Source organism: Tenrec ecaudatus, chromosome 10 (genome assembly GCF_050624435.1).
Source record: "Tenrec ecaudatus isolate mTenEca1 chromosome 10, mTenEca1.hap1, whole genome shotgun sequence".
Lineage (NCBI taxonomy): Eukaryota > Metazoa > Chordata > Mammalia > Afrosoricida > Tenrecidae > Tenrec > Tenrec ecaudatus.
The window spans coordinates 59,217,289-59,240,910 of record NC_134539.1 but is presented as its reverse complement, the minus strand read 5'-3'; the positions used below and the strand labels follow the sequence as shown (position 1 = coordinate 59,240,910).

Here is a 23,622-nt window from a genome sequence, read left to right as displayed (position 1 = left end):
CACTATGCTGGCTCTCAATCAAGAAATATTCTTTCCTTTATGCTCTCCCCCTTCTTTCCTTCCTTCATCCCATTCCCTTTCTTGCTAGCTGGCCTTTTCCCTCTCTCTCCTTCCCTTTCTTTATTTCCTCCTTTTGTGACTTAATTTTCCACTTGGGATTCAGAGGGCAGGGGCAGAAGTTTCCCTTCAAATGCAACGTCCATCATTCCACCTTCCCTTTCCCATGTCCCTTTCTTTGCAAGGAATCAAAAGGGACTGCAGAGCGGTATTTTTCACCCCCCAAAAAAGAAATTCCACAAAGCAGTCCCTCGTCATTGTTTCTTCCTGTCAGGTCCTGCACAGTCTTTGGTGCAGTCTTCCCCTATTCAAAAATGGCAAAAGAAACTGAACCAATACGAAGATTAGTCTAGTCAATGAGATTTGCTTAAGCCCCCAGCGTGGGGTTTCAGTGGCACTAAGGCACGGGTGGGAAGGTGCCCTGCAGAGCATCAGCAGTAACTGGCACTGGATCAAAATCAAAGCAAAACAAAACAAGGAAGTAAAGAAGGTTCTTGATTGATTTATACAATTTACTGATGAAAGGCTGTCTGGGTGCCATTAGCCACGAGGATGGCCTGCTTTTTGGGTAAAACAAGTCATAAGGAGATTGTCCACTTGTCTGCTGATGTCATTTTGTCAACTATCAAACCTTACTGGTGTGGAGTTGGTCACAATTCATAGCCACTCTAAAGAACTGAGTAGAATTGAGTCCAAAGGGTTTCGGAGGTTGTAAACACTGCAGAAGCAGAGAGCCACGATTTTCTCCTGCAGACCAACTGGTGGGCTCGAGAACAGAAGACCTTTTGGTTAGCAGCTGAGCACTTTAACCACCATGCCAACCAGGAGTCTTGCCAACCTCAAGACTTGTGGTAGTTACGTAATCTGTAGTCGATTTAAAACTTAAGAGCGAATGGGGTGGAGCTTAGCCTGTCAATCAGGTCACAGCTTGATGATCTCATTGGAAGGTGCTAAGGAGATAAGTAGCTCCCTGGAGGTGGGACCCAGGCATTCCCTGGAAGACATTCCTGCTGACAAGACACATGGAGCTACACTAGAGCCCTGGAGCTGAAGGAGCCACATGGAGACTCCTGCCAGCACTGAGATGCTTCCACTGCCACTGGATCCACTGGCCGGTGATTGTCCTGCATTTGGCATCAATGCATGTGCTTTGTGAGTCTGACGAGGAATTTATAGACTGGCATCAGACATATAGGCTAATTATCAGACCTAGGGACTTGCTCTGGACTGGGCTGAGATGTTTTCTTTATATTCATTGCTCTTTCTTATACACATGAGTGCCTATGAATTTGTTTCTCTAGTCTACCCAGACTAACCAAGACTCCACATTATTGTTTTATTCAATGATTCTGCCTTCTGATAAATACCTTCAACGATCTTTGATCAATTTAGTATGTATCTCACTTTCCCTTCTCATGGGCCTTCTTCTACATGGGTTTTCATAGACTGATGATTGCTTCTTTATTTCCAGATTTTTACCATGCGATAGTTAAGGATTCCGGTAACATTAACAAGAGGTGGAGGGGGTGATTTATTGATTAAGAGATTATAATGCATTTGAGAAATGATATCAGCTAGATTGATCAGATCAAGTCTGTATGGCTTGACAATTTTTGCTGTCAGAGACAAAAGAAATTGCTTCTAGAAGCATTTTTTTTCTGTGATGGGAATAAATGTTGACAGATTAGTTACAAACACCCTGAAAGGAATTTGTAATTTATTTTATCATTCCACAAGAAAAGTATAACCATAATTAAAATTACAACTCTCTGGATTAAAGAACTCACCCAAGAACCAATATTAGCAGGGAGCCCATAAAACAGGTTAAATTCCCAGTTGAAATAAGATTCCTCTGGGTGTATGTGTTAGTCTAGGTTGAGTAACCTATGCAATGATGCAAAATGCAGGAAGATCACAGGTCAGTGGGTGCAAAGTCTTGTGGGTCCCAGATGTGGTGGAAGTATCTCCAGGGCTCCCATGGGTCTCAGCATGGCTCCACGTGGCTTGTCAACAGGAAGGTGAAAGTAGAGAGTCAATGTATATCCTACCTCCAGAGAGGAAGTTCCCAGCATCCTCATGAGAAGGTCATGCCCACAAGGAGGCATCACCAGACTGTGACCTGGCTGACAGGCTAGACTCCACCCCTTCACCCTTAATACCCTGAAGTTGACAGGAGATTTTGTAACTACTACCACAGACCACCCCTTGTCAACTTGACACTTTTACACAACTCTTTAGCCATACATAATTTTTAAAACAAGGACAATAGCAAAATCATATTTGTCCCTAACAGGATGAAACTAAAATGCATACAATTCAAAATGTACCGGTCCCATTTAAACATAATATCCTATAAGTGAGCAAAACACAACTATTCTATGCCTAACAATTGCAGTCAAGTGAACACCTTTGTCATAATCATATAATTCTATCAACATATTCCCTCATCTATGAAAGATTGTAAGCCAGCCACTTCATACCTTTATCCTTCCCATTTTTGGTATCCAATTTCTATACTGCCCACTTATATCAACACAGTGCTCTGAGGAAGACAAACATGTTCTTTGATTGGGAGAATCTTCATTGTGAGTCTGCATCCATTAGCAAAGGCAAATCAGGACAGGCCGTCCATAAAGTCAGCAGCAATGTGCACCAATTCACAGGCTCAAAAATCTTATCTTCATCTGGTCTGGTTCTAGTCAAATCACTGGCCACCTCAGGTTCAACAAAAGGCCCCATCACAAATTCTCAACAACTGTAGCCCCCTTGGGCTAGGTCATGTTCTGCACAACTCTTTAAACTTCTGACCAGCCAACAGGCTCTTGTCTTCTCCTCGAGTCCCCATAAACCAGGTCCACGGGTGTCAGTGGCCAGACTCAACCTGTCTCTATTGCTGCGTTTCTCCCACTTCCACTCAACAAGTGGATCCAGGTGGTCACCTAGCAAGCATTTCAGGATGCCTTTAACAAGTTCAGTCCTAGAAAGGAGAGTTTCTTCATGGCTCCAAATTTTTCCTGCTTCAGGCACAAACTACTAATTCAAAATTCCAAAAGCCAAAGGGATTCTTTTTTCTTCTTAGGTTTGTCAACACCCTGTAGGCCAGTCTCTTCAAATGCAAATGTCCAGAGCACTCAACGCATTGAGTGGGGCTTATCTTTTCAGAGCCTTCTTACAGGGCATGCCCTACCCACTTAAAGATTCAAATTAATGAGAAAAAAAAAGATTCAAATTAATGGTTGAAGACAGTGAGCTTACAAACTCTATTTTCATACTTCCTAATAATCATTTCTATCAATCATTATATCAATAACACCAGGCAGAAGAAAACAGAATAAACCTAGTACAGCCAGATCCTAAACTCAATTATTAAACCAGTCAAATTCTATCCTTTATCTAAATTTATCTCATGTGGCCTTAGGCCTCCGGCTGCATTGCCTCAGAGCCAGGGCCAGGCCTTCTGTCAGTCATTTGGACTAGGCAGAGAGAGGCGCCAGGGGTCATTTTGCCCCTTGGCCTCAAAATTTACATATATCACATTCACTTTCACCATTTCAAATAGGAATAACCAAAGACAACAGCCGAAGAAAATAATCAAAACCTTAACTTCCCGTGTTTTATTTTTCCAGAAAACCATCAAGTAACCTGTGTGGCCATATCTGACCTATGGCTAGTCGAAGAAGAAATGATACCATGATGAAGAGGTCCAACAAGTGTCCATTCTCCATCTTTATGACTTGTTTCTCCAGCACCCCTCCTGGTACTAATTGTCTTAGGCGCAGTTCTCTAGAGAATCAAAACCAGGACAGTTCTGATTGTGTGTGTGTGTGTGTGTGTGTGTGTGTGTGTGTGTGTGTGAGAGAGAGAGAGAGAGAGAGAGAGAGAGAGAGAGAGAGAGAGAGAGAGAGAGAGTAGGTTTATATAGTGCAAAGGAATACAACAGCAAATTAGCCCACACAATCATAGACAGCTCAGTCCAGCTTATTTTGTGAGACAGTTACTATACTGAAAGGTCTTTCTAACTCATGCAGGCACGGACTCAAGGCCAAAGAAGCAGGCAATGTGTAGCAGAGGCCAGTAGCTCAGTGTAGCAAAGCAGGTATTGGCAGTTTCACTATGTGGCATTGCAAAATGGCGGGCTGGAGGAGCAGTGTCAGCCTACACATTTTAGGGTGCTAGCTCAATGTATGCATTCATTGTGTGAATGGAGTTCTACTTGGACCCCAAGGATTTCAAGAGTGTTGGTATTTTCCAGCTATCATGGCCTTGGATGGTCCTGAGTTCTGAAGGGGTTCACAACCTTTTTTTTAAAAGTAAATTTTATTTGCACATAATCCATATTTATCATACAAGGCAATAGCCCAATCATAGCAAGACTAGTTGTACAATCATTACCACAATCAATTTTAGAACATTTTCTTCTTTGTTGTACTAATTTTTTTTAAATCATTTTATTGAGGGCTCGTTCAACTCGTATCACAATCCATACATACATCCATTGCATGTCAAGCACATTTGTACATTTGTTGCCATCATCATTCTCAAAATGTTTACTTTCTACTTAAGCTCTTGGTATCAGCTCCTCATTTTTCCCCCTACCACCCCCGACTCTTCCCTCTCACATGATCCTTGATAATTTATAAATTATTATTATTTTGTCATATCTTACACTGTCCAATGTCTCCCTTCACCCACTTTTCTGTTGTCTGTCCCCCAGGGAGGGGGTTATATCTAGGTCCTTGTAATCAGTTCCCCCTTTCTCCCTCACCTTCCCTCCACCCTCCCGGTATCACCACTCTCACCACTGGTCCTGAAGGGATCATCCACCCTGGATTCCCTGTGTTTCCAGTCCCTAACTGTACCAGTGTACATCCTCTGGTCTAGCCAGACTTGTAAGGTAGAATTGGGATCATGATAGTGATGGTGGGTGGGTGGAGTGTGGGGTGGGGGTTCATAATCTTTAAACCACCAAGAAAAAGTCTTTTGTCCCCTCTTTTTGAAAAGTTCTGAAACACGTTTTTCTTGTCCTTTATGAGTTCTCGAGGTTGAATCCTGGGATACGACAGAGAATGTGAAGGCCAAGATCCAGGACAAGGAGGGAATGCCCCCTGCTCAGCAGCAGCTGATCTTTGATGGCAAGCAGCTGGAAGATGGACGTACCTTGTCTGATGACAACATTCAGAAGGCGTTCACTCTTCTTCTTGTGCTGAGACTCTGTGGTGGCACTAAGAAAGGAAGAAGTCTTCCACCGCTCCCAAGAAGAATAAGCATCAGAGAGAGTCAGTTAAGCTGACCATCTTAAAACACTACAAGGTGGATGAAAATGGCAAAACCAGCCGCCTTCAGCGGGAGTGCCCTTCAGATGCGTGTGGTACTGGGGTTTTCATGGCCAGCCACTTGGACAGACACGGCTGCAGCAAGTGTGCTGCTTGATCTATGTCTCGGATTGTGTGACCATTGGAACAGGACCTTAAAAATAAAATAAAATGACCTAACCTCTGTGTTCATGATCTCAGGACAAGATGTAATCAGAGTGTGTTGTACTCTGAAGCAGTCAGGAGGAAACATTTATAGTTGCCTAGTACTTTTCCACCTATCATTAAAAGAAAATACTTTAAAAATATGCCATTTGCTCCTGGTCCACATGAATCAAAGGATGTTACGTAGAAAGTGGGGCCTTGCTGCTGTTGTGTTAAAATGCAGAGTATTGAACACAGTTGAGTACATCCAGACACACATGACACCGTCATCACAGCCCGGAAGTGCATCTCACGCACACAGGCTCCCATCAGAACGTCAGGATTCAGCTTCCACTGTGACCCATAAGGGTTTTGTCAAAAGCAGAGTAGCTGGCTTGTCGGAAATGGACAAGCAGAAACTTCCCTGCATCAAGCTGCCCTTTCTCCACATTTTAACCATGGAACCTAGTTGCATTATCAGCAAATGGACTCAGGACTTCAGAGATGTCCAAACTGTTAAGATGGTAAAATATTACCAGAATAGCATAAAAAAAACAAAAAGGTCAAGTAAGAGATATGTGTTACGCGGTGGGGTATGTGTGGGAATGGTCAGAAAGTATGGCTGCATCGAACAAAAGGTGCCTCAAGAGTGTGAAGGCAGATAGAAGTCGTGAGTTCAAGGTGGAGTGCTGGACTTTGAATAAGTCAGAAAAATGACTTTCCTCTTCTTAAGAATGGTTGGTGCTCTTTCTATGGGAAGGCTTCACTAAAATTTCTTTCTTCTCTTTTCCTTCTTCTTCTCTTAATATTCTGCCCAGTGAAGACTTCTCGGGAGGTAAACCTCACGTGCTGGCTTCCCAAGTGCATTCTCAAATCCAATGGCAACTGGAAATTTGATGGTGGAAATTTCTTCTTTAGATGTGGTAGTTTTCTTTATCTTGTTCATTGATCGTGCGTATGTGATTCAGTTCTCTAAAGTATTCATTGTCGTCTAAGTCTGGAATTTCAAACCCAGCCTACTCTGGCGTCAAGCCTTCACTTTGCAGTGTTCTCTTCGCCAAAAATTGACTGCCTTCCCCATGTTGGGCTTGTGCTTCTGGGTTCTGCTGCGTGGAGCTTTGAGTAGAGTGTACAAAATGGAGTGACCGTGGACAAGAGAAGGGCTGATGAGAGGGCCAGCAAGAACAAAGAAATCAATGGCAACATGACTGTCTAAACTGGCCAGGATCCAAGACTAGCAGACTAAACACGTGAAGCTGCACCCCCTTATTGGACTGAACACGGACAACCATGCCTATGGTTATGCTCACAAAAACTGTGAAAATCCAGCTAAGAGCCGGAGGGCTAGAGCTTTTATTAAAAAAATTAATTTTATTGAGGGTTCTTTCAGCTCTTATAACAATCCATACATCAATTGTATCAAACGCATTTGTTCATATGTTGCTATCATCATTTCCAAAACATTTTCTCCTTGAGCCCTTGGCACAAGCTCATCTTTTCCCCCACCCTCTCACCCTTGTTAATCCTTGATCAATTACATATTGTTTTTATTATTTTGTATCTTACACTTTCCATTTTCCCTTCTCCCACATTTCTGTTATTGGTACCCTTGGGGGGGCAGTTATATATCCAATCTTGTGATAGTACCCTTCCCCCTCCCTGACCATACCCTATCTTCATGATATTGCTACTCCCACTACAGTTCCTAAGGGGATCATCTGTCCTGATGTCCATGTGTCAAGAGCTCTTATCTGTACCGATGTGTGTTCTCCAGTCTAACATGGTTTGTAAGGTAGAACTGGGGGGTGGGGTGGGTGGGGGGTAGAGCTTCTTGACCACTGCAATGGAACAGAACTCTCACTCTTGATGGTAAGACTTACCCATTTTTTCTTGATTTGCTATTGAGATGTGTGAATGCCCATTGGAATAAATTGGTTAAAAGACTGTTTGGACATGTACATATGTGACTATATTAACATATAATGATAGGGATATAGGTCTATGTACATATATTTAAATGTTAAGTATTAAGGTAGTACATGGATGTTGGGCCTCTACTCAAGTATTGCCTCCCACAAGAGCACTTTATTCTAATAACTAGGCATTCTGTGATGCTCACCTTCCCAACACAATCACTAAAAACAAAATGGATACATAAGCAAATGTGGTGAAGAAAGCTAACGGTGCCTGGATATTAAAAGCTATAGGAACTGGGTTCTCAAAGGCTTGAAGTTAAACAAACAGCCATTCAGCAGAGAAGCAACAAGTCCACATGGAAGAAGCACACCACCGGTGAGATCATAAGGAGTCATTGGGACCGGGTAATAGGCACCAGAAGACACATAACAAACAAACAAACACATGTTGAAAATGAGTGGGATTGGCGCACAGATCCAAAGCCCTTCTGTGGACAATGGAACAATCCCCCCACAGAGGAGCCACAGGGAAGGAATGAGTCAACCAGGGTGCAGTAAGGCATTGATGAAACACACATTATTCCTCTGGTTCCTTGAGCCTTCCTCATTCTCAACTATCATAGCCCCAGTGCTGCCTCTCAATTCCGACTAGACCGGACCATGTACACAGGTATTGATAAGGGATGGGGGCTCACGACACATGGAATTCAGGAACAGGAGTGGGAATAGCAATACCAGAAGGGTGGGGGGAGGGATAGGAAGAGAGAAAGGGGGACCTGATCGCAATGATCAACACATAACCATACACCCCCCTGCAGAGTGAAAGAACAACAGAAAACATGGGGGGAAGGGAGACAGTGGTCAGTGTGAGATATGAAAATAACAATCTATAATCTATCAAGGGGTTATGAGGGTGGGGGTGGAGGGAGGGGAAAATGGGGAGCTGATTCCAAGGGCTCAATAGAAAGTATATGTCTAGAAAAGAATGAAGACAACATATGTACAAATTCACCTGATGTAATCGATGTATGGATTGTAACAAGAGTTGTAAGAGTCCCTAATAATACATTTTAATTAAAAAATATATAGTATCTGTGGTCTTAAAGGCTTTAAGTTAAACAAGAGGCCATCTAGCAGGGAAGCAACAAAGCCCACCAGCCCATGTGATCACGAGGTGTGATGGGATCAGGTGTTAGGCATCAGAAGATCCCAAAACAAACAATGATATCAATGAAAATGATGGAGGTGAGAGTGGAGACCAAAAGCCCATCTGTAGACAATTGGACATTCCCTCACAGAAGGGTCACAAGAAAGGAATAAATCAGCCAGGGTGCAGCACAGCACCGAGGAAACATACAACACTCCTCTAGTTCTTTAATGCTTCTTCCCCGCCACTATCATGACCCCAGTGCTACCTTACAAATCCAGCTAGACCAGAGCATGTACACTGGAACAGATAAGAGCTCTTGACACACGGAATGCAGGACAGATAAACTCCTCAGGAACAGTAATGGGAATAGCAATACCACAAGGGTAGGGGGAATGTGGGGGGGAAAGGGGGAGAGATGGGAACTGATTGAAATGATTGACGTATTACACCCCCTGCCCACCTGGGGTATCAACAACATAAATGTGGGTGAAGGGAGGCAGCAGCTGGTATAAGATATGTAAATAATAATAATTTATCATTTAGCAAGGGTTCATGAGGATGGAAGAGTAGGGGAGGGAGGGACAAAAGAGGAGCTGATACCAAGGGCTCAATTAGGAAGAAAATGCTTTGAAAATGATGATGGCAACATTTGTACAAATATGTTTGATACAATCAATGTATGGATTGTTATAAGAGCTGTAAGAGCCCCCAATAAAATGATTTCTTTTTTAAAAAGAAAGACTCGGGCTCATAGTGTGTGTTACACTCATGAAAGAACCTGGCCTCGTCACAGTGCGAAGCTTTAGATGAAAAGGTGGCTACCCTGGTGCATAAGCCGACTGATCCCTAAGCTATCTACTAGGGAAGACAACTGGAGACTGCAAGGTCTCTGCCCAGGACATAATTGACTGATTCCTAAACTCTGCCTTTTGGCACTGTCTTAAGGAGCTCAAGACAAGCTTTCATGGCCTTACCAGTCCCAGAAATATCCTCCAGGATGGGGACATTCTTTCCAGTCAGCGTGGAAGTTATCTGCACCTCATCTGTGGACTGGTCGTCCCTGTGACTTTTTAGTCTGATGAAATCCACCTTCATAAAGACCAGTTTATCTGAATTATGGCTGATGTTCTTCAGGTGCTCTGCTAGGTCAGCACAAAATGTATACCCCCCTTTAAGTACACCCAGGACCACGGTGTCAGTATCCGATGTCTTTCATGATGTCCTTAGCCAGCTACTCAGTACTGTCCACAATCATGCCAAGAGACATGAGGACACAGGCATGTTTCAAATCTCTGTCATCGTGGGTGTGTGAGCAAGTTCAAACGCCACCCAGGCCAAACACCTATAATCATTAGCCCTCTCCCGCGGTCTCGCGCCTCCTCACTGATCCCAGCCAGGCTTCTCCCGGGGAAAGCAGCAAGGTGTCTTTAGGTGTACAGAGAACACCCTCTCCCCAGCATGTTATGAAAATATTATGAAAGGTTTCACCATGGGGAATGGTATGATTTGCCCAAATTAACCAATTTTCAGGAAAAAAAAGAAAGATGGAAAATCTCCCCTGATCCCAGGGATGAAGTAACTCCTCCTGTACAAAAAAAAAAAAAAAGACTTACGTATCTCTTTTAGAAAGTTTTTTCTCTCCCTTAACAAGGATAGTTTTTATCTAGGAAATCAAAGCTCCTGGTTCTGTAGGGAGCTAACCCAAACCTGGATAGTGGGACAAGAGGAAAGTAAAAGGAAATAGAGGAACGAACCAGGAAGCAAAGTGCATTTATAGAGGTCTAAATACAGGCATGTACATATAAAATATATTTATATATAATGATGAGGAGGGAACTAGATCTATGTACATATATTTATATGTAAGTATCAAGGCAGTAGATGAACACTGGGCCTCTACTGAAGTACTCCCTCAGCACGAGAACACTTTATTCTAATAACCTGGCATTCCATGATGTTCACCTTCCTGACATGATCCCTGAAGACAAAAAGGGTACATAAGCAAATGTAGTGAAGAAAACAGATGGTGCCCGACTATAAAAAGATACAGTGTCTGGGGTCTTAAAGGCTTGAAGACAAACAAGCAGCCATCTAGCTGAGAAGTAACAAAGTCCACATGGAAGAAGCACACCAGCCTGTGTGATCATGAGGTGTCAATGGGATCAGGTATCAGGCATCAAAGACCCAGATCAAAAAATCATATCTATGTGAATGAGGGGGAGTGCAGAGTAGAGACCCAAAGCCCATCTGTAGACAATTGGACATCCCCTTACAGAAGGGTCACAAGAAAGAGATGAGGCAGTCAGGGTACAGTATAGCACCAATGAAACATACAACTTTCCTCTAGTTATTTAATGCTTCTTCCCCCCCGCCCCCCGCCACTCCCAACTATCATGATCCCAATTCTGCTTTACAAATCTGGCTAGACTAGGGGATGTACACTGGTACAGATAAGAGTTAGTAAAACAGGGAATCCAGGACAGATAAACCCCTGAGGACCAACAGAGCATACCAGGAAGGGAAGGGGAAGAGGAAGGTGGGGTAGAAAGGGGGAACTGATCACAAGGATCTACATATAACCCCCTCCCTGTGGGACAGACAACAGAAAAGTGGGTGAAGGGAGACATTGGTCAGTGTAAGACATTAAAAATAATAATTTATAAATTATCAAGGGTGAGGTAGGGAGTGAGGAAGGGTAGGTGAGGGAGGGGGAAAATGAGCTAATACCAAGGACTCAAGTAGAAAGAAAATGTTTTGAAAATGATGATGGCAACAAATGTACAAATGTGCTTGACACAAAGCATGTATGTGTGTATTGTGATAAGAGCTGTATGAGCCCCCAATAAAATGATTTTTAAAAATACTGACATGCTGATGGGGCCAGCTGTTATCATTGGTCCATGTTGCACCAATTGTGCCATTTGATTCTATATATTCTGAAAAGTTAATGGCCGTGCATTTCATTTCAGTGTTATTAAGACAAGGGACATTTGGAGGGCCCCAACTCAAATTCTGTGAGTTATGCCGATGGTTGAACTGACAGCAGCATTCAGGATTCCAGTGTAATCAAGGACAGGTAAAATGAAAGAGTCTGAATTCAAATGTACTGAATTTGGAGCCCTTGTAGCACAGTTAGGTAAGCATTGAACAGCTAACTGTAAGTTTGATGGTTCAAGCCCACCAAGTGATCTGAGGGAGAAACATGAAGCTATCTCGTCACATAAAAATCTACAGCATCACAGACCCTACATACAGCAGCTATAAGTCGGGATTACTTTGATGGCAGAGGGTTTGGGTTTTGGGGTTTGGAATAAGGAGAAGGGTGCCAAATACAGCAATCCGACAGGCTTCCTGTCAAGCTAGTCCTCAGGAGAATCTAACAAAAGTATTGTCCTTTCATTTGGGGGCTTAACTCCAATCAGGCATAAGCAATCAAGCTTCAGCAATGTGTTCATGGTACAGAAAATGTCCTAATTCCTCTGAAATCTGGATTTCAGTCGATCATTGAGTTGAGGTGGCCTCCCTAGACTGTTTGCCCTTACTTGTCCTTTTGAACTTTAAGCCTAGAAGAATCTGGTTTCCTAGAGGGAGGGGGAAATTGAGGAACTGATTCCAAGGGCTCAAGTAGAAAAAAAAATGTTTTGAAAATGATGATGGCAACAAATATATAAATGGACTTGATACATGGTTGGATGTATAGATTGTGATAAGAGTTGTATGAGCTCCCAATAAAATGATTTATAGTCACACAAAAAAAGACAGAAAAATCTGGTTTCCTAAAGTTACCTGAAGTCAAACAATAGACTAGTAAGCAGCTTAGAGGAGGCTGTCTTGCCTTCTGCACTGGACTCTTGAAAAATTTCTTATCTGCATTCAGTTTTGAGAAGCAAGAATTCCAAAGTTTTCCTGGAAGCTGTGTTTTAGGGGGCTTTTAAAAAATAAAAACACTGTCTTGACCCTGTTTCCATGACAATGCTAATGAAGTAGGTTGTAAGAGTCTTGGGGGTGTGGGGTAATTTTTTCCTTCCATCTTTGCAACATTTTCAGCTCCCTAGTCAAAATACTCTACTATCCAGGAGGCTTCCAGGGGCAAATTCCTCAGAAGTGGACTGCCTATTCGTTCCTTGTAGTCTGTTCTCAGTCTGGATGCTCTGCTGAAAACTGTTCACCTTGGCTGGTCCTGCTGGCATGTGAAACTCCAATGGCATAGCTTCCAGCAACACAGAAGTCACCACCGTGTAATAAACTGACTGCAAAAAAGGACGAAGGCTCTTGACAAGATGAATTGACACAGTGGCTGCAAAAATGGGCTCGACATGAGAACAATTGTGGGCATGGTGTGGGACCAGGCTGGGATTCATTGTGTTGTACACAGAGTCACTCTGAGTCGGAGCTGACTTGAGGACAGTGAGCAACAACAATAGTTAAAATATTAGCCTGATTCTTGGGTTTTGTGTTAAGTCAACTTCAGTGTCATCCAAGATACAACTATTAGTCTCTGGAGCAAAAGAGCAAGAAGGAAACCAACCACTCAAAGAACTAATCTATGAATCATCCACAGGGACAACAGTTCACACAAACAGAGGCCTCCTCATCTCTGAGATCCAGAGAAAATAGATGGTGCCCAGCCACCTACTGACTCTTCTAATCAGGACCACAGTAGATGAACCCTGGATAGAATGGGAGACAAATGGGGAACAGAACCTCAAACTCTTAAAAACAAACAAACAGGGCTTATGGAACCAATTGTGGCCGGAGGACTCCCTGAAGATTCTAGTCCTGAGATATTCTTTAAACCCTGAACTGAAACTAAACAACAGACTGGCTCAAAAATAAGAAATGTCATCAGTAAATACTGTGCTCCTTTCAAAAATCATCAATATGAGACCACCTGGTCAAAAATTGCTGTTTCTTTTTTTCTCAATATTCAAATGCTTTATATACTGCTTAGAGTTTTTCTTTTCCCCGTAGTGGATAGTTGGTGATACAGATGAACATTTCTTTTGAATTTCTACATCTTTAAACATGCATAAACACTTATTCAACAAGCAAAAATATTCAGATCCACCAGATGGGTGCCTAAAAATTGGTTGGATAAATTTTTCCTGTCTCAGGTACAATTTGGTTATTAAAAATAAGACTATTATAAACACTCCAGCACAGATCATGTTTAGCTATTTGTTGTCATTTGTCTTAGTAGCGAATTTACTGGACAGCATATTTATTTTATAAGAAACTACCAAACTGCTTTCTAAAGTTGTTGTATCAACAATCACTTTTAAACAAAGCTGAGAATGTAAGGGGTAGGGATATGGGATTAATGAAAATAGAACAAGAATGAAACTATATATTTTTTAATTGTTTTATTAGGGGCTCATACAACTCTTATCACAATCCATACATACATCAATTGTGTAAAGCACATTTGTACATCCATTGCCCTCATCATTATTTATAAATAAATATAAAATTATTTTTATTCCTGGATTAATACGATTATTTTAAGCTTATGAAAAGAATGCTTTTTAAGGATTACTTGTCCTACTGATCTTGGGAAAGCTATTTACAACTGAAGATTGCCTGCATCCAGGCAGCTTTGAGAAAGTTTCTCTTAGGGTCACCTCTTGGTGTTGCAGTTAAGGAAGATGGAACGGGGTTGCTTGAGCTGAGAGATGTGGATGAAAGACTTGACCCTGGAATATAGCTTCTCAGTGGGAGGTCAGCAATACAAGCTCAAATAAGTCAGCTTTCTGCAAATGTCTCATATTGTCTTATTTAGGTTGAAATATTCTGGTCAAGTGCTTCCAGCAACAACAAAAAAAGTCAGCCATCTAAAAAATCAATAAAAATTATCCATAGATGACAAATGTTTAAAATGACCATCTTTAATTTATTATCAACAAATAAACATGTGGTGGTTAGATTTTATGTCAACTTGATGGTACCTGTATGGGTGGAGGGGTAGAGCCCATCCTGTCGATCAATTAGTAGCCTGGTGATGCTTCTCTGGGGTGTAGTCTCTTAATAGAAGGTACAGTAAGAACCTCTCGCTTTCTCTGACCCTTCACCCTTCCGCTTCCTGTGATTTTGTATCTGCCTCCGGGAGGTGGCCCATGTGAGCTACTGAGCCTGACAGCCAAGCTGGGAGCTGTTGACGCCCTGCCATGTTCCCCCTGACCTTGGTCCACTTGCCTCTGTACCCACCAGCCCGTGCTCTCCCTGCTCCCTGCTCCCCTCTTCACCTTTCTATATGATTGGCCTGAAGCTACACGAGTCTGAAGAGGCATGAGGCTACCATTGGATTCATGGACTTGAAATGGACTGGGCTGGGATGCCTTCCTGATATAAATGTCCCTCTTAAACAAATATTTGTCACTGGTTTTGTTTCTCTAGACAACCCAGCCCAACACAAAACATTTGAGAATTTGTTGGACGAAATGCAAGACAAAATAAAATCTCTTTAAAAAGCTTTCGACAAAATACATCTAAACATAATGACTAATCCTATTTTTTTAATCACTTTATTGGGTGCTCATACAACTCTTAATCACATCCAAACATACACAAATTGTGTAAAGCACAATTGCACATTCTCTGCGCTCATCATTCTCAAAATATTTGCTCTCCACTTAAGCCCCTGGCATCAGTTCCACATTTTCCCCCTTCCCTCCCCGCTGCCCCCTTCCTCATGAACCCTTGATAATTTATAGATTATAAACAAGTGGCCATCTAGTCCAGAAGCAACACAGCCCACATGGAAGAACACACCAGCCTGTGTGATCACGAGGTTCCGAAGGAATCAGTTATTAGGCATCAAAGAACAAAAAAATCATATCATTGGGTGCATACCTCCATGATACAATCGCTGAGAACAAACAGGTGCATAAGCAAATGTGGAGAAGGAAGCTGATGGTGCCCGGCTATCAAAAGAGATAGTGTCTGGGATCTTAAAGGCTTGAAGGTAAACAAGCAGCCATCTAGCTCAGAAGCAACAAAGCCCACATGGAAGAAGCACACCAGCCTGTACGATCGCGAGGTGTTGAAGGGATCGGGTATAAGGCATCATCAGAACAAAAAAATCTTACCATAGTGAATGAAGGGGGAAGTGCAGAGTGGAGACCCAAAGCCCATTTGTCGGCCACTGGAGATCCCCTTACTGAGGGGTCTAGGGGAGGAGATGAGTCAGTCAGGGTGCGATGTAGCACCGATGAAGAATACAGTTTTCCTCCAGTTCCTAAATGCTCCCTCTGCCCCTCCCCCCATGCCCCACTATCATGATCCGAATTCTACCTTGCAAGTCTGGCTAGACCAAAGGGTGTACACTGGTGCAGATAGGAGCTAGAGGCACTGGGAATCCAGGGCGGATGATCCCTTCAGGACCTGGGGTGAGAAAGTCAATACTGGGAGGGTAGAGGGAGAGTGGGTTGGAAAGAGGGAACCGATTACAAGGATCTACATGTGACCTCCTCCCTGGGGGATGGAAAACAGGAAAGGGGGTGAAGGGAGACGTTGGACAGGGCAAGATATGACAAAATAATAATTATAAATTATCAAGGGCTCATGAGGGAAGGGTAGCAAGGAGGGAGGGGGGAAAAAAGAGGACCTGATGCCAAGGGCTTATGTGGAGAGCAAATGCTTTGAAAATGATGAGGGCAATGAATGTACGGATGTACTTTACACAATTGATGTATGTATGGATTGTGATAAGAGTTGTATGAGCTTCTAATAAAATGTTTAAAAAACAAACAAAAAACAACAACAAAGTCTATAGATTATTATTTTGTCATATCTTACACTGTCTGACGTGTCCCTTCACGCATGTAGATCCTTGGAATCTCTGTGTTTCCATTTCTGGTCTAGCCAGAATTATAAGATAGAATTGGGATCATGATAGTGGCTTGGGGTGCGGGGTGTGTGGGAGGAAGCATTTAGGAACTAGAAGAAAGTTGTATGTTTCATCGTTGCTACATTGCACGGGGACTGGCTCGTCTCCTCCCCATGACCCTTATGTAAAGGGATGTCCAATTGCCTGCAGATGAGCTTTGAGTCCCCAGTATGCACTCCTCTTCATTCACAATGATATGATTTTTTTGTTCTTTGATGCCTGAAAGCTGATCCCTTCGAAAACTTCTGATGACACAGGCTGGTGTGCTTCTTCCATGTGGGCTTTGTTGCTTCTGAGCTAGATGGCCGCTTGTTTACTTCAAGCCTTTAAGATCCCAGACGCTATATCTTTTGATAGTGAGGCACCATCAGCTTTCTTCACCACATTTGCTTGTGCACCCGCTTTGTTTTCAGTGATTGTATTGGGAAGGTGAGCATCATGGAATGACAATTTAATAGAACGAACTATTCATGCATTGATGGCGTAGTTGAGTGAAGGTCCAATGTCCATCTGCTACCTTAATACTAAACTTATACATATATGTACATAGATCTATTTCCCCATCATCATTTATGAATATATTTATATATGTACATACATTTAGTTAGACCTCTACAAATGCCCTTTACCTCCTAGTTCTTTCCTCTATTTCCTTTTACTTTCTTCTTGTCCCACTATCATGCTCAGCCTTCATTTGGGGTTCAGTAATTTCTTTCTGTTACATTGCACTTGGTCACGCCCTACCAGGACTCCTACACCCTCCTCACCACCAATTTGGATCATTTGTTGTTCCCTTGTCCCTGGGTTTGTTAACACCACTTCCTTTCCCCCCACTTCCTCCTATCCCACGTCCCCCCGGAACTGTTGCTCCCGTTGTTTTCTCCCCCAGATTGTTCATTCAGCCTATCTTATTTAGACAGACCTGTGGAGATAATAACATGCACAAAAACAAGACAGAGCAAAACCAAGCAAAAAAAGAAAACAAAACAACAGCAACAAACCAATGGGAAAACAAATGCAACAACAAAAAAGAAAAGTTTGTAGTTAACTCAAGGACTGTTTGTTGGCCTTTAGGAGTGTTTTCTGGTCGAGTCTGATGGGGTACCAAGCCCTGGCCCCAAAGTCTATTTTTGGTATTCCCTGGGGTCTTCATTGCTCTGTTCCCCTTGCTGTTCTGTTGCACACCCTTAGGGTTTTGCCTCGGTGTGGTGGGATGAGATTGGGCACGATTCCCACACTGTTTCTCCAGCCTTGTCCCCTGTAGGGCTATAGGTCAGTGAAGAATGTCATGCCTCATAGTGGGACTGGCCATAGGGTCCTCTCTGTGGATTGACTACTCTGAGCGGGAATATTGTCTTCAATTCTTGGTGGGCTCCACTCTCTCTTCCTCCCCCTTCATTTGCTCCTTTGTTCTCTGATCAGACATGTCCCTTTCCCTGAGCTACAGATTCAATGCTGTCCTCAGAAATAAATTCTTCTGGGGGAAGGGGCAGGTGTCCAAGTAGTTGAGATATTGGGTCTGACCCCTCAGACCTCTCCACTGGTTCCCTACTCCATGCCGGCATGTTGCATTCACATTTTGGAGCACTGGGTTGAAATCTGGTCCCTCTTTCCCTGTGTAGATACACACAATACACTCGCCTTAGGTGGGTTAGTGCCCTGTGCCCCCGCTACCTATTTCTTTTCTTTTTTTCCTGTTTCCCCCCTCCTTTTTAGTTGGCTACCATATATATCCCTGGATTTGGTCTGGTCCCTGCCATACTACCTGGTCCTCACCTCAGGAATGTTTCTATATGGTAGCTTTTTTCATATGGCCCTTTTGCATTTTTTTTTAAAGCTTACCTCAGTGGACTCATGTTGAACTTATCCTTCTGTTCTTGGCTTACTTCGTTTAGCATGATTTCCTCTAGTTCTTCCCATGTGGTAATGTGCTTCATACATTCATTACTGCTTTTTAGCGATGCATACCACTCCGTTATATGTATGTACCACAGTTTTTTAATCCACCCGTCAGTTGATAGAAAATTGGATTCTTTCCAAATTCTTCCCATGTGAACTGTGCCACAATGAACACTGGAGCACAGCTGTCTGGCCTTGGCTTGTTTCTTGCCTCTTCTGATTACATGCCCAGTAGGGGGATTGTTGGGTCATACGGTAGCTTGATTTCCATCTGTTTTAGATATCGCCATGTCGATTTCCATAGTGACTGTACATACCTACAGTTCCACCAGCAGTGGATGAGAGTTCCTGTGTCCCTACAGCCCCTCCAAAACTTGTTGCTTTCTGATTTTTGAATTGGGCTATCTTTGAGGGTGTTAGGTGGTATCTCATTGTTATTTTAATTTGCATTTCTCTTATGGCTAAAGATAGGGAACATTTTCTCATATATTTATTGGCCTTTCAGATTTCTGCCTTTGGGAAACTTCTGTTCAGATCTTTTGCGTACCTCCTCAGTGGGCAGTAAGTTTTTTTCTTACTGTAACCTTGCAAAGTATTGTAAATTTCAGCAATAAGGTCTTTGTCTGATGTGTCATTGCTAAAGATATTTTCCCAGCCCATGGACTCTCCTCCTACTCTCGGTGAATTCTTTCGATGTATGCAGGTGTTTTATCTTCAGTATATCCCTTTTGTCAATTTGTGCCTCCTCTGTGTTTGTGTCCTTCTCTATTTCTGATAATCTATGTATCCCCTGTGCCAAAGTCCTCAAATTGGTCCCAATTCCCTCTTTGATTGCCCTAATAGTTTGGGGTTTTACTTCAAGGTCTATGATCCACTTGAGTTTATTCTTGTGCATGGAGTGAGATAAGGGTCTTGCTTCATTTTTCTGCAGGTAGATATCCATATTTTCTAGCACCACTTGTTAAGGAGGGCATCTGCTTCCCATGGGATATTTTTGGGGCCCTTATCAAAGATCAGTTGTCTGTATGCTGATGATTTTATTTCTGGGTTTTCAGTTCTTTTCCATTGGTCTGAGTATCTGTCATTATACCAATACCATGTGGTTTTGACAACTGTGGGTGTATTATGTGTGCTAAAGTCAGGTAAAGCAAGCTCTCCCATGGTGTCCTTCTTCTTGAGGAGTTCTGTGCTAATTCTGGGCTTCTTCCATCTCCATATGAAGTTGGTAATCAGTTTTCACATTCTTGAAGAAAGATGGGGGTAATTGTATTGGGATTTCATTAAACTTACATAGTGCCTTGGGCAGAACTGACATCTCTACTATATGAGCCTTCCAATCCACGAGCATAGGATATTCTTCCATTTGTTGAGTTCACTCTTGGTTTATTGTAATAGTGTTCTGTAGTTTTCCTCATATAGATTTCAATTTGTATTTGGCTATTGTGAATGGTACAACCTTTTTACTCTCCTCTTCTGAGGTCTTATCCAATGTGTATAGCAGTCTGATGAGCTTCTGTTTGTTGATCTTGTATCCTGCCACTCTGCCAAACTCCTCTATTGCTTCCAGTACTCCCCTTGTGGAGCTTTTGGGATTTTCCATGTATAAAATTATATCATTAGCAAATAATGATAGTTTCACCCCTTCCTTCCCCAGACAAATACCTTTGATGTCTTTTCTTTGCCTTATGCTGTTAGCTAAAACCTCCAGTATGATGTTAAGTGAGAGTGGGGACAAGGGGCATCCTTGTCTGGTCCCCTTTTTTCAGTGAGATTGTGTTCATTTTTTCTCCATTGTCTACCACGTTGGCTGTTGGTTTTTCATATATAACTTTTATTGTCTTGAGGAATTTTCCTTTCATTCCTATATCCTCAAGTGTCTTAAACAGGAATTGGTGTTGGATGTTGTCGAATGCTTTCTCTGCATTTATCGATATTATCATGTGGTTCTTATAGTTTTTCATGTCAATGTGGCAAATGATACTAATGGCCTTTTGTATGTTGAACCATCCCTGCATCCCTGGTATGAATCCCACTTGGTCATGGTGAACTATTTGTTTTATTTATTTTTGTATTCTGTTGGCCAGTATTTTTTTTTTCAGGGGAGAGTGCGAACGCAGTCCCCCACTACCACAAATTATGCAGTCGAGTTTCCCACATTTGGGGAAATCGCAGGGGTCAGCACATCCGGAGTGCAATGGATAAGCCTCGCCCTGGGAAAACCACCTTCGTGATCATGGTATCTCCCCTCTATTGGCCAGTATTTTGTTAAGGAATTTTGCATCGATGTTCATTAAGGATATTGGTCTGTAGTTCTCGATTCTTCTTGGATCCTTGCCCGGTTTTGGTATCAGAGTTATACTAGTTTCATAAAAGGAGTTTGCCATCTTTTTCAATGTTCTGAAAGAGTTTGTGTAGGATTGGTGTTAGTTCTTCCCTAAATGCTTGGTAGAATTCCTCTATGTAGCCATCTGGTCCAGGGGATTTTTTTGTTGATAATCCCTTGATAACCTTGTCTATTTCTTCTATTGCTGTGGGTCTGTTGAGATTCTTGACATCCTTTGGGGATAGTCAAGGGAGGGATTTTTTCCCCAAGAATTTGTCCATGTCTCCCAAGTTGTTGAATTCATTAGAGTACAGTTCTTCATAGTACTGTGTAATTATCCTTTTGATTTCATTAGGGTCCGTTGTAATGTCCCCTCTTTCATCCCTCATTCTTGCTATTGAAATTTGTTCCCTCCTTTCTTTAGGTAGGTTTGCCAGTGATCTGTCAATTCTGTTTATCCTTCCAAAGAGCTAACTTTTAGCAGTATTACTTTTTTTCCATAATTTTCTTATTTTCCCTCTCCTGAATTTCAGCTCTGATTTTTATTATTTTGCTAATAGTAGGATCGTCCTGGTGACTCTACTCTAGTTGTTGTAAATTTTGTGCCAGCATATCAATCATGAGTTTCTCCTCCTTTCTCAGGTGTGCATGTATTGCTATGAAACTTCCTCTGATAACTGCTTTGCTGTGTCCCATAAGTTTTGGTACATTGTGTGCTCACTCTTGTTGGTTTCTAGAAATTTCCTTATTTCATCTCTGTTCTGTGCCAGTACACACTCCTTTTGCAATAGAGAGTTATTCATCCTCCAATTGTTTGCTCTTGTTTTCTTCATCTTCCTTTTGTTGATTTCCAGCCTTATGGCACAGTGGTCAGAGATAGAGATCTGTATGATATCAATATGCTTAAACTTATATAGATTCGCCTTGTGCCCCAGCATGAGGTCTATCTTCGAATATGTGTCATGTGGGCTTGAAAAGAATGTGAATATTTGTATTTGGATGAAAAGCTCTGTAAATATCTATCAGGTCAAATTGTCTAATTGTAGTGTTTTAATCTCTAACCTTCTTGTTGGGTTTCTTTCCCTGTGATCTATCTTTCTCAGAGAGCAGTAGATTAAAGTCACCCACTATAATTGTTGAAGCTGTGATTTCTTTTTCATCTTTTGGAGTGTTTGGTTGACATATTTAGGTGGTCTCACATTCAGGGAACATATGTTTACAATGTTTAGTGGGGTTTTTTTTGGTCTACCATTCCCTTGAGTATTATATAGTGTCCCTCCTTATCTCTTTTTATGGTTTGCACTTTAAGGTCAATTTTATCTGAGATTAGGATTGCAACCTCTGTTCTTTTGAATTGCTCTTTGCTTGGTATGCCTTTTTCCAGCCTTTGCTTCTCAGTCTATTTTTGTTTGTAGCATTGGTATGTGTCTCCTGTAGGCAGCAGATTGATGGGTTGTGTTTTCTAAGCCAGTCTGCTAGCCTCAGTCTTTTAATGCCAGAGTTCAGTCCATTGATATTCAGGATTATCATCTCCATCTGTAGATTCTGTGGTGTCATCTTATACCTTTGGTGTTAGGTGTTTACCTACCTTCCTTTCTTATTATTGTGTTGTGCATGTGTGTGTATCATTCTTGACTTCTTCAACCCTTAAGTCAATGCTATCTTGGGGTCTGTTTTCTCTTTGTTGTCCTCTGGGTGAGGTTGTTCTATGTGGCGGTCTCTTATTTATGCTTGGTGAGTGCTGTTCTTCTGCCCATACTGGGTCGACAAGGATCTTTTGTAGGGCTGGGTTTCTTCTAATGTATTCTTTGAGTTTTTCCTTGTTTGGGAAAACTCTTACTTCTCCATCTATCTTGATCAATAATTTGGCTGGGTTGAGTACTCTTAGTTTTGCATTGTTTTCCTTTAATTTTTGGAATATGTTACTCCACTGTCTCCTTTTCTTCATAGTTTCTGCTGATAGGTCTGAGCATATTCTTATTTGGGAACCTTTATATGTGATTCTTTTTCCCTAGCTGCTCTCATGATTTTCTTCTTTTACTCAAAGTTGGATAGTTGAACTATTATGTGCTTCGTGACTTCTTCTTGGGATTCAGTCTAGCTGGTGTTCTTTCAGCATCCTGAATGGTTGTCTGGTTTTCATTCATTAAGCTGGGGAACTTTTTCTCCAAGAATTCTCTCAATATTGCTGCTGATGACTTCCTTGTTGTGTCTTCCTCCGATAATCCAATTATTCTGTTGTTATTCCTCTTCATAGGATCAGACACATCTCTTAGGTTTTCTTCAGCTCCTCTGATAATCTTATTAGATTTTTTTTGTTCATGTTTGTTAAAGTCTGGTTGGCTCTCCTCCAAGTCACAGGTACAGTTCTCTGCTTCCTCCAGTTGATTCTCAAGGTCTGTGAGTCTGCTACTTGTTTTTGTTATCTCCTCCCTAAGCTCTGTATTTCCCTTTGGTGTATAGACTTTATCTCCTCTATTGTTCCATCCTTTTTCTGTATTGTTTCCCTCATATCCTGTATGATTCCAAGCAGAATTCTGAAAATTTCTCTCTGTGGCAGATCAATGTCTGCTTCTCTGTACACGTTGTTAGGTTCAGGACATCTTCTGCCATGCCTTTTGTTTCTCCTGTTTTTCAGCTGAATTCTTTGGGGCTGATGACTGTTTGGGTTGTGTTATTCTAGAGGAGTCAGGTACCATTTTCTAGGGAGTCCAAGAACACTGGCTCTCTCTGGGAGACTCGTAGGATTTTACCTTCAAACATTCTAAAGCTAATTTCACTATAGAATTAGCCTACCACTTTATTCTCCTGTGGCTTCACTCTTAAGGGGAGTGCCCCAGAAGGCTGGTGGGTTGCCTGTTTTGGTGTAGAACACCGTGAATGGTGGGCAAAATTTCCCTGGCCAGGCAGATCACTGTGCCGATTGGGCAGAGGTT

General features: G+C 42.1%; 1 non-coding gene and 1 pseudogene across 1 annotated transcript; both read right to left on the bottom strand.

Moving 5' to 3' along the window:
- Positions 1–6,427: 6,427 nt before the first annotated feature.
- Positions 6,428–18,362, bottom strand: LOC142458521 (phosphoribosyltransferase domain-containing protein 1 pseudogene; annotated as a pseudogene).
- A 2,097-nt stretch (positions 18,363–20,459) lies between these two features.
- On the bottom strand, positions 20,460–20,624 carry LOC142460270 (U1 spliceosomal RNA). The gene has a single exon (XR_012786514.1). It is a non-coding gene; the product is annotated as a U1 spliceosomal RNA (small nuclear RNA).
- Positions 20,625–23,622: the final 2,998 nt, after the last annotated feature.